General features: G+C 36.7%; 1 protein-coding gene across 2 annotated transcripts in view; it reads left to right on the plus strand.

Annotated features, from left to right (window-relative positions):
• Positions 1-12,528, plus strand: part of LOC5573832 (centrosomal protein of 164 kDa) — a 50,684-nt gene that overhangs the window by 25,943 nt on the left and 12,213 nt on the right. The gene's annotated exons all lie outside the window — the stretch shown is intronic.

A 12,528-nucleotide genomic window follows, 5' to 3' on the forward strand; every position in this document is an offset into this window, starting at 1 on the left:
CGTTTAGTAATTTTGCTATTTCTAGGAGAAAATTCAAACGATGTGCATCAAATTTTCAGAAAAGCGTCCTATTATCATTGTACGGCAATTATTTTGTGTTTTAATAAATTCATTTTACCAACGTAAAGCTATGTATGGAGAGTTGAAGTCCCACAAGATACATTGAAATATATTTTCTCTGAAACCAATGGCCAGAAAATTCACACATTTCTTGTGGGCTTCGTGGCCTTGTGGTTAGCAGCGTCAGTCGTCTAGGCGTATTGTGCCACGGGGTGTGGGTTCAATTCCCGCTCCAGTCGGTGAAAACTTTTCGTCAAAACGAAAAATTCATCGCTGGGCTACTGGGTGTTTCGTGTTGTCCGTTGCCTAATGTTAGTGATCGTTCAGTCTGTGCACAAAGCTGAAGACCGTGTAAATTGTCTTTATTTCTAGAGGAAAGGAATTCCTGAAGAAAAAGCTGAAGAAACCTCGACAGGAATCCTTGTAAAGATTTTCCTAGAGTAATCCCTGAAGAGTTTCTGAAGAAACTCCTGTAGGATTATCTAAGTTATTTACTGAAGGACTCCTGGAGGTATCTCAGGGGGAATCCCCAAAGAATTCTTGGAGATATCCCAAGAAGAATCACAGTAGAGATTTTTTTTGGTGGAATCTCTAGAGAAATCCCAGGCAAACCCACTGTAGAGTTTTTTTTTTCTAAATAAATCCCTGGATTTTTTTTTTCAAAGAATCTATGAAGAAATTTCTGTAGAAATCTCAGGTGAAATCACTGGAGGAATCCCTGAAGAGATTTTTAAAAACGAATTTATGTAGATATTTTACTGGAGGAACACTACGCTGAGAAGCAGGCTCTGTCCCAGTAAGGACGTTATGCCAAAAAGGAGAAGAAGAACTCTTGGAGGATTCCTTGGATGATTTTTTGGAGGCCCAGAATGAATCTCTCGAGAAATCCCTGTAAGATTACCTGGAGAGATTCTTGGAGTAAGCCTTGTAGCGATTTTCCTGGTGGTAACTCTAAGAGAATTTCTGTATGAAATTATTGTGGAATCCCTTGAAGAATTCATAAGTTGTAGAACACCTAGAAGAATTCTTGATGAAATTCCTGGAGAAATTCCTAGTAAAATCTCTGGAGTCTGGAGCGAATCGCCGGAGAAAATCTTCGGTATCATTCCTGAACGAATCTCGACTCGAGGCGACTACTTGGGGATATCTTTGTATGCAAGCGTTGAGTAATCCTCGGAGGAAACTCTGGAGAAATCATTAGATAAATATCTTGAGTAATCTCTGAAGAGATTGTCCTAACTTTGTAACTGCTGGAACAATTCCTGGAGAATGCCTTGAAGATATCTCTGCAAGCACTTTGGAGAGGAATCCTTGGAGGAGTCTCTGAAAGATTTTTAGAGATATATCCGAAAGAATACCAGGAGGAATTGCTTGAAAATCCCTGGAGAAATCTTCGTAAAAATTGCGGAATATTTCTGGAAAAATGCCAGTAACAGATCCTATAGGAATCCTTGAAGAAATTTGTGAAGAATCCTAGAAGAGATTTTACTGGAGGAATCTTTGAAGGGGAATCACTGGAGACATTCCTGCAGGAACTCCTTGCGAAATCTCTATACGGAGTAGAAATATCCTTGCAAACCTTCCTGGAATAATCCTTGGAGGAACAACTGGAAGAATTACTGGAGGTATTTCTAGAGCCCCATCAGAAACGGTCTAAAACCTCTCAAGGCGAGCAAAAGTTTTTCTTGGAGAAACTGCTGTAGGGATTACGGTAGAGATTATCTTGGAGGATTTTCTGGTCAGATCCCTGGAGGAATCTCTCAATCAATTCCTGGAGAAATGTCTGAAAGAGTCACTGGAGATATTTCGAGTAATTTTTGAAGGGACTATCACAAGCTGTCGCATGATGGAACTATATGATGGCCTGAAAAAGTCCACACCACGTGCTACCGGAACCGTTTCTGGAATACTACCACCGAAGCTGGTCAAATCTAGTTGTTGGTCCTCTTGATGCTCTTGTAAATCGGAATGAAAATCCATGAAATTTGGATCGTCGTACAATACATGCGTATAAACTACTAAATATGATATGTACCAGTTTCTTCTGAAACAGGTTCCAGGTGTCCTTGTGCCATTGTGCCCAGAATAGCCATACTGTGGGAGGGAGGCACAGATACTTTCGTTTTTATGGAAAAAGTAAAATGATGCGTTTTTGAGTACTTTATATTCAATCAGAATAAAAGGTTCTATCGTGACATTACTTTTGAATAAGCATGAATAGCCTTTCAATCGATTTTTGTCACATTCGATAAAATGCAAAAATATGTTTTGATCAATTACGCGCTTTTATCATGTTTGTCCATTGTTTAAGATCTGGGTGACAGTTCGTGACAGCAGAAGCTCGGCTCACCTTGACGTACATAAATTTCGTATCGGTATCTCCTTCCCAGGCCATACTCACAACAAAATTCCAGAGTTCTATTCTAAGGTTTCATATCTTTCGTATAAAGCTAATAGAATAGTAATAGAATAATATTTTTATTAAAATACCATACAACAATGAAGGATTTTTTTCGTTTTGAAATTTTTGTAACATTGACTTCAGAAACTGCTGGTTTTCTTCCGTGAATTATTGGAAGATTTGTTTTCTTATTTTTTAAATTTTTCCTGAAAGAAACAATGAACGATATCTGTGGAAACGCATAGATAAATCATTTGATAAGTTTAGGAGGACTAATATGAAATTAATTCCTAGTAAAATCTGATAACTCCCCTGCAAAACTTTTCTAAAAAAATCGAATGGGATTCCCGAAAAATCTGCAGAGAAATTTCAGGTAGATTTTATAAATAAAATCCTGTAAAATATGTTGCATCCTCGAAGCATTCTGCTAAATTTGTGGACCTCGTGAGTTTCTAAAGTATTTTGTATTTTAGATAGTGATAGATAGTTTTTGGTGCAAATCGTGTTACATTGTCTGAAAATGCAAGAAAAATCAATTGAATGAACTGAATTGCTTCCATGATTGATTTTCAGTAAATTTCTGGAAAAAATATTGCGAAATCCCTGTTAAAATATAGGAAGGAAAGTTGTTACTCTGTGATCAATCAGGATAGTGATATTGCACAAAGAACCACTCAGATGGAGCTTGGGTATTAGCTTTTTCCTATCTTCAATGTCTACAATCACACACAATTTACAATCAGCACATTTATAGACTGATAACGGTGTCGGCCACGTCCTTATGTGCATCGAGGATGTTAATTATATCACCTTTGTTACTAGAAAACTGGAGCACATCCTGCATTCCCCACAGCGATTAAGTTGATTCATTCAATTCTAGCAACAGATAGATCATCAAGGACGCAAAGCGATAGAGAAAGATAGATAATAGAAAGCATGTTACATATATGAGGGAGGTACGGGGCTAGGATTGAACCCACGACCTCCTGTTTGGAAAAGAAGAAGGGTAGATCAGACTACCAACCTCGTGTCGACTACCTTGATTGCTAACAAACCGTTGTTGGAGAAATAAGGAATTCAGGATCATCTGCTAGATTTTCTAGAAAAATCTCTTGGGAAATTTTGATAATGCCAGTAGGCATACTTTCTATGAAGTCCCTATGACAGAAATGCAATAAGAAAGTGACTATAAAACACAGAGCTGAATGCAGGCCTTATTCCAGTGAAGTTGCGCTGTCGAGAAGAGGAAAAAAAAATATATATAAATCATCATATAAATCATTTTGTATTCACAAACAATTTTCTTAAAATAAAATCTAGCTATTATAGATCGAAGTCATTGTTCGCATGAAATATTACATTTTTTTATCGTTTTCCTTTTCAATTCTGTGCCTTTTCGCACTAGAGAACGTTATAACATTCGATGTCGGCTGGCACTCCCGTCATTCCATGTTCTATATCGAGTGCTACAGTTGCTGCTGGAAGCTGGAGCTCGGTTATTCGATATGCCTTAGAGACCCTTCCGCTCCATTAGAGTTTCAGTCATGCCCAGTCGTGGTATGGATGCAGCTTTCCATTTTCATTTTTTTACGTTCAAGCCTTTCAGGACTCACCCCTATTTGCCCAACCACAATGGGATGTGTCACGAGTTTTAAATTACAGACATGTTTCTTTCAGAGGTGAGCTCATTTTCACTTTGTTTGTATTTATATTCGTCTTTGGTGGCGGTGGCAGAGCGAGTTTTTACGCTTTTCAGCTGATGGGGTGGTATTCTACTTTAAGTAGAAGCTGCAGAACCTACTATAGGAAAGCTGTTTGAATGGCTTTCAAGTAAACTTAGCTGTTTAATAGCTATTTGTAAATGAGCTCTCTTAGGTGGGCGGCATTCAACGCAATTTATCCACAGGTACACTAGAACCTAAATTTACGAACAAGATAATGATTCCGTAAATTGAATTTGTTTGTTAATTGAATTAGTTCGTAAAACGAGGTTCTGCCATTTGGAGTATGTTTGTAAGCGTTTTTTGTTTTGTGGGTCTCTTTCCAGCAAAAAAAAATACATTACGTTACAGGTCGTTCAATAATATATGTGCCAAAAATAACTCTCCGTTTCCAGGAAGTTTTTGATGTTTTTGGATGACTTAGAACTTTTATTGTATTCGTCACGAAATTAAGTTAAATCCTTCACACTTTATAGAGTTTGTACTGGATTCATGATTCTTTAATAGATAACAATTTTAATATTCCAAGACCAATATTTCAGGAAGTTAGTGGAAGATTTATGATTTTTTTTCTTTATCATATTATATTTAGATCTCGTGAAGTCTCATTGAATTACTTTGAATGCTACAATGCTACAATCGAGTGCAACAAGGCAACAAAATATCAAAAGCATATGCAACGATTTTCAAAGTATCAGTAAGACCACATTCCAGAGTATTCTGAAGTTTAGGGCAGATATGGTCAAGATTATCAATGTACAATAAATGAATTACCAAGCAAAAGGTCAAAACAATTAATATTATATTCGTGAGCATTAGTATTCCAATACTTACTTTTACATTGAACTGACTTAACTGAATTGACTAATTTAGTCAAAAAAGTTATACATTTTGAATTTACGTGAAAAACACTTAATAAAACTGGATCTTAGTGTATACTACTTCCTCCTTATCCTGGACATTTTTTGCAAACGGTTCCACACATTTTGCTTGAGTATGGTTGCTCGAACAATCATCGTTGAGAAGTAAAGGATCGTTCGTAGGCGAATGTTGACATAAGGCTCAATTGTTCGTTCCACCTAGTTTCAGATGGCAAATATTTATGATAGTAATTCCTAGCAAAAGCCATTCAACTTTATTGAGAGTTTGTGGCGCACAAAACCGGAACTAATCAATTCAGAATGTTCACAGTATCGATTGGCTTGGTCTCCGTTCGCCATCGAACTCTGGTACCGATTCAAGAAGTTTGCCAGATTGTGGAAAAGTTGTGTGGCTGCCCTAATTTCCCACAACAACAGGGCTCAATTTATGTTCTGATGGGGTCGTCGGTGCAGCAAGAAAAAACATGAACACACTGGAGTAGGAAAAAAACGGAAACTGCACAATGCATAGTCGCATCTACTAAAGGTACACACATACATATATTCATAGTGCACTTTCAAGCACAAACCAAGTTTGAAAATATTGCCTTGCCCGTCCTACAAGCGTCGCCTTGGATAAAATTCTGCCGACTTTTCAGCTGTTTTGGTCGGTGTTCGTTCATTCAATCATTCATTGGTGTAATATTGTAATAACAATGAAACTTTTTGTACATGGACAATCAGAGAACCCTGGCGAGATTTGAACGAACTGGAGTTCTATTTCCATTTCCACGTAGTTATTTCTCATACTGCCTGCGAACCTCCGTGCTTTTAGCGCCATTCAGATGTTCGTCGTAGATCTGCTTCCACCTTGTGATCACTTTACGGCCGCTCTCATATTTATTCCTGCTCACTTTAACTCGGAACGCGAAGCGAGGTGCGTTGAGTCTTTGATAGATCTTTCGTATTTTTGGGATTCGGTACAGTATTTCTTTACACCCCGCCTTCTACAGGCAGCACCTTTTTCTGGAGAAGAAGAGTATGTTGCTTCTGCTGTTATCTATTACGTTCCACCTTCTTTCGGGTGTAACTTTTTGCAGCATCGTGCTGAGTTCTTCACTTTCAGAATAACTCTACACTCTCCGTAGAACCAATCGTTCCCTCGACTCCAACAATGTTCTCGCCTACGACGTCGTCAACTCCTAGACAGAAGTATCAGCAAACAAATCCTATTCCGGTAACGTTTGCTCGAGATGCTGGGCATATGCTGTCGAAACATCCGGTTTTTAAGTCACTCAAGGTTATACCGAGGCTGGCGTCGGTATCGTACATTATTGATGATGGAGTGTTATGGGCGCAGTTTCATAATTACCAAATAGTGGCCATAATAGATGATAGCTCCACGATAGATTCTGACGTCGATAATGTCGTTTAAGTGCTGTTTATCGATCAAAAAGTTGTGGTTTTAATGGGAAACCAGGTTACTGGTATTAATTCGGAAAAAAATCCTTAAGGTATGTCTCGAATGGTTTCTAAAGCAAACTCTAGATGGTTTCTAAGTCTTGGACTTTGAATTATTTGAAAGTTTATCTCTTGACGAACTTTTGGCGAAATCATTCAATGCGTTTCATTAACAACAACAATTCATGGGATAATTTATTATAGGATTTTAGAAAAAACAAATACCAAGGTTGTACAAAGATACACCGTTTGATTAAAATTTAGTACGTCTCAAATTCCGGACATTCTACTTTGTATGGGAAAGATTTCATTCTAAATGTTTCGAAAATTTCCGTTAAAAAGTTGGAAGGATGGTTTTAATTAACTTTTTCTAGAGCAATGCTCAACTAGTTCTGACGTCTTTTTAACGGCTGAGTGAGATTAATTAATAATTTGACTATTCCAGGGACCTATTTTGTAAATAGAGAAATTATTTGAGAGTAATATAATGTAAATTGTGTCAATTTTGTCTAAAAATATCGCCGGGTTTTCGATACATACCTAATTTTTGAAAAAGCTATCATCATGTAGCAATAAAACAGTACTTTTCAGTCCTAAAATAAAAAAAAGTTACTTTTCAATGCTACTAAAACAGTACTTTTCAGATTATTTCAGTGCTATAGGCAGATGCCTTGCTGCAACAGATGGCAGAGCCTCATCATATCTGCATTAATTCTCATAATAATTCAAGAAGGAATAATTTGAAAAATTTACAGGGAAAATTTCTATACTTTCCTTCCCAAATCTGAAAAATTCTTCAAACTTCCTGAAAAAGCTTAATCCAGGGTTGGGAAAAAATTTGAAATTCATTTTACAGTAGCCAAACAAAGCCAATCGCAGTCAGCGAAGCCACTGAAACTCACGCCTATGGACCAATGCACGAGTTCACCATTTGACGTTTTAGCGGTGCCGTGTTATTTATGTTACCATGGAAACGAGTGAATTCGGCACCGCTCAAATGTCAAAATAGTGAACTCGTGCATCGGTCCATCGCTGCTGTAGGCAAAGAGCCTTGAAAATTGCAAAAAAAAAAACCCGTTGCTAAGGGCAACCCAAAATTACTGTAAGAAAATGTTCTATTTCCCGCTGCATTTCCCGCATTTAGACCCTTCAATGACACTAACGATTTAGAAAATTCATGCACCCAACATAGGCTACTTGGTGAGATTCACGTTTTTAAACTACTGTACTGGGAAAGCCACGTGATTTTCGCGAAATTCAAGCCTACTGTTATTACCATTCCCAGCACTGGCTTAATCAGCAGTCCTATAGAAATTGCTAGGATAATAACTTAAAACTACTCAAGGCAAATCACTGGAACAATTCTTAAAATAATCTCTTGGGGAATACCTATTTAATATAATGCTTGAAGATGTTCTCAGTGAAATTCATTATTAGATGTAAATTTTGTGTCAATTCCAGAAGGAAAATTATATTTCTGGAAAAATTTCAAAAGAGTTCTTGAAGGAGTTTTAACAGGTTTCTCAGAACAAACTTTTTGATTGGCCGTAGGTTGCATTTCATTCAGGATTTCCGACGAAAATTTTAAGATAATGGATTTTTTAGCTTCATGAAGCTATTTAAGGCAAAATTCCAAGAGGGTTCTCAGGATCAATTTCGTAAAGAATAACTATGGGGCAAAAGATTGTCGATTCCTGCAAAATATAATTCCTTGAGCATAGTTTTGGGCTTAATTTACGATTCAGCTATGAATAAATTCCCTTCAAAATACATAGAAGAAATTCCGAAAATGGCATATTGAACGTATACCTGGAAGAATCCCAGCATTTTTTTGCTAAAATTACTCAAAATATTGATGATATGATTCCTTGTAATCTGAAAAAAAAAGAGAATTGTCAGAATTCTATAGATGAATTTTTGAAGGTGTCTTGATAGAAATTATTTTTGAAGTATTAGTAGAGATGTCATAGAAATTCTTGGATAAAATCGCTTGAGCTTGAGTATGATTGTTCGCCCGTGGTTGCCACTCCAGTATCACCAGATCAGCTGCACTTACCCAAGGAACCCGTACACGAATTCTCTCTGCTCTACCTAAAGCAATAAAACAGTACTTTTCAGTGCTGTTTTTTCTACTATTGATCCCTTTACGATCCTTTGGACTATTAATCCCTTTGGACCCGTGCCTTCGTTTTATCGTTGGGAAAAAACCTCTTGGGAGGTCTCGTCTCGGAATGCGAACTTTTTTCTAAGGGTGAAATGAATAATGTTGATAGGGGAAGGGGTGGTAAAATAAACACCTTAAGGATATCATCTTGTTTCTGATAGAAAAACGAGGAATTTCTATAGTTCTTTCGCACAACGTCAAAGGTAGGGATGTTATCAAAAGCAACGACACGAAATCAGACTGAAATTGCTAAATTTTCACATATTTTTATCGCTAGCAAAAAACGATGCAAATGTTCATTTTACCTGCACTATGTGGGTAAAATGAACAGCTGTTGGTGGTAAAATGAACATCATGCGAAAAACGTGAGCAAAAAAAATATTTTTGAAAATTTTCATTGCTTATCCAAAAATATGTCCATTAAGGATTGTAACCCATTCGAAAAGAAATTTAAAAATATCAGAATTGACATCATATCCTAACGATATTCACCTCACTGAAAAACTTCAAGACCTCCGAGCGAAAAGTTACGTCAGTTCTAATTTTCAAACGTGATTTTCTAAATTCTTAGTTTTCGTTGGTATTTTCACTTCAATTGACCTTCGTATCAACCCGAACACACCTATTTATGCTCTAAATCGTCCGTGCATGAGAAAAATTTATTGAAATTTGATTTTTTCTCGGTAAAAGGCACGGTGTTCATTTTACCACCCCTGTTCATTTTACCACCACTTCCCCTAATTGTATCGAAATGAGCAATCAGTTCGATGCTCTAGACAAATTTTCCGAACACCAAATCGAAGCAGCCTCTGGCCCAGGCTCTTTGATTCAAGTGAGGAAGCATAGAGTGCCGCCTATCGTGGTCAGTTGTTCCGAATTTGCGGGATTTAGGCAGCAGATCTTGAACTCCATTAGGGAAATCAAGGTCTCCTTCCAAATCGCAAAGAAAGGAGACTGTAGCGTTTTGCCGGAAACTTTTGAAGATCGCGAACTTCTTCTCAAACATCTTGAAGAGAAGAAGCACATTTTTTTACTTATGACGACAAAACTGAACGTTTGTTCAAAGTCGTCTTGTAAGTCGTCACTCAAGTGATTATAAGTCACATGAAGAGATCAAAAATGGATTTGTCCCAGTCCAAGTAATCATTATGAAAAAGAGAACTCAATCTGGCATTGTTCGGAAAGGGCTTTCTCAAGAATATTATTTAGTTCACTTTAACAAAAAAGAACTAGAATAATATTAAAGCTTTAGAAAAAACTAAAACTTATGTTCGATGTCCGTGTGATATGGGAACATTTCCAGAAACCTGGAGGAAATTACCAGAACCCCACTCAGTGCCGTCGGTGCCAAAAGTGGGGTCATGGTACAAAAAATTGCCTCATGGATGCTAAATGCATGATTTGCGGGGTTTCTTCTCACGCCAATGACGTCTTTCCAGTGAAGGAAGATACCACCAAGTTTATATGCTCGAATTGCGGGGGCAATCATAAGTCCAATTTTTGGGCTTGCCCTTCCCGAAGGAGAGTCGTCGAGGCTTGTGCCACGGTCGTTTCCGGAATTTGCCTGGTAGAGTATCGAACAATACTCATTTTTCAGTTAATGATCGCTTGATTAGGAATCATACCCATCAGGTAGATCATAATCATGCTCATTCACAAACTAATTTTAATCCGTCGGGTAGCCGTTCGAATCTTTTAATTTCGAATGTATCTACCCACAGAAAATCCTTTGCCGATATTGTAGCAGGTAATTTGAACTCCTCCCCTATTCGTACTATGAGTACCCATTCTACTTGTTTCAAATCAAATGGAAAAACCCTGCCGCCACAGATAACATCTACTCCGAATCTTCGTCTGATTTTAATTTTCTAACTGAACAATTGAATCTAATGATTGATGCAATGGTTCAAAGCCACCACTATGACTAAAGCAGTCCAAGTTGATGTAAAATTTACAAATCAAATTGTTATTGGATTACGTTTTTCTAATGGATCCAGTAAATAATAATTTAAATATTTTAAATTGGAATGCTTGTTCTCTGAATGGTTAAGAGGACGAGCTGTTTAATTTTTTTACAGTCAATAACGTGCATATAGCAGTTATTACTGAAACATATTTAAAACCTGGATCCAAACTAAAAAAAGATTCTGACTTTTTATCGTAATGATCGACTTGATAGGGCATGTGGGGGAGTTGCAATCATCATTCATAGACGTATAAAACATCAACTGTTTTCGTCATTTGAAACTAAAGTTTTTAAAACTTTGGGTGTTTCTGTTGAAACACAGCTTGGTAAATATACTTTCATAGCTGTCTATTTGCCTTTTCAATGCTCTGGACAGCAAGTAAATTTGCTATAAACTGACTTGCGAAAATTGACTCTCAATAAGTCAATTTGTTTTGTCATTGGTGACTTTAATGCCAAACATCGGTCATGGAATAATTCTCAAAGTAATTCCAACGGCAGAATTTTATTTGATGAGTGTTCTTTAGGATATTTATCAATTCAATACCCTGATAGCCCTACATGTTTTTCGTCTTCTACGATTGACTTGGTCTTAACCGACTCTAATGATCTTTGTAGTAAACTGATTACTCATGCTGATTTTGATTCTGATCATGTCCCTGTTACATTTCAAATATCCCATGAAGCGATTCTCAATCCTATCAGCTCCACTTTCAATTATTTTCGAGCCGACTGGAATATATATGAAACATACATTGACTCTAATCTTGATGTTAACATTTCTTTACAAACAATTTGAATTCGTGATTATAGACGATGATCTTAAACTCTTGATCCACCTCAAAAACGTGAAGAGATGGCAATTTCAACGCACTCGCGATCTTGCTATGAAAATTATATGGCTAAAATTTTGAAAGAAGCTCAGGAGCCAATACCGGTATTGAAAGAGGAAAACAAATTATTACTAACTAATTGCGAAGAAGCTCAAAAACTTGCTATGCAGTTTGAAAGCGCGCACAATTTTAATTGAGGACTTACTAGCCCAATTGAAAATCAAGTTACTCAGAACTTCGAAAATATTCTCAATCAAGAGAACGTTTTCGAAAATGCCTGGGAGACTGATTTGGAAGAAGTGAGAACTATTATTAAAAAATTCAAAAATATGAAAGCTCCTGGCGATAATGGAATTTTCTACATCCTCATCAAGAAACTTCCAGAAAGTAGCTTATTATTCTTAATTGATATATTTAACAAATGTTTTCAGTTGGTATATTTTCCTGACAAATGGAAAAATGCTAAAATTGTACCAATTTTTAAACCATGCCATGAAGGCTTGATTGTAAAATTAAAAAAACTTTAATTTCCCATCATACATTGTTAGAATAATTCAAAGATGATGCGAAAATTGACTCTCAATAAGTCAATTTGTTTTGTCATTGGTGACTTTAATGCCAAACATCGGTCATGGAATAATTCTCAAAGTAATTCCAACGGCAGAATTTTATTTGATGAGTGTTCTTTAGGATATTTATCAATTCAATACCCTGATAGCCCTACATGTTTTTCGTCTTCTACGATTGACTTGGTCTTAACCGACTCTAATGATCTTTGTAGTAAACTGATTACTCATGCTGATTTTGATTCTGATCATGTCCCTGTTACATTTCAAATATCCCATGAAGCGATTCTCAATCCTATCAGCTCCACTTTCAATTATTTTCGAGCCGACTGGAATATATATGAAACATACATTGACTCTAATCTTGATGTTAACATTTCTTTACAAACAATTTGAATTCGTGATTATAGACGATGATCTTAAACTCTTGATCCACCTCAAAAACGTGAAGAGATGGCAATTTCAACGCACTCGCGATCTTGCTATGAAAATTATA

This window comes from Aedes aegypti, chromosome 3, assembly GCF_002204515.2.
Source record: "Aedes aegypti strain LVP_AGWG chromosome 3, AaegL5.0 Primary Assembly, whole genome shotgun sequence".
Classification (NCBI taxonomy): domain Eukaryota; kingdom Metazoa; phylum Arthropoda; class Insecta; order Diptera; family Culicidae; genus Aedes; species Aedes aegypti.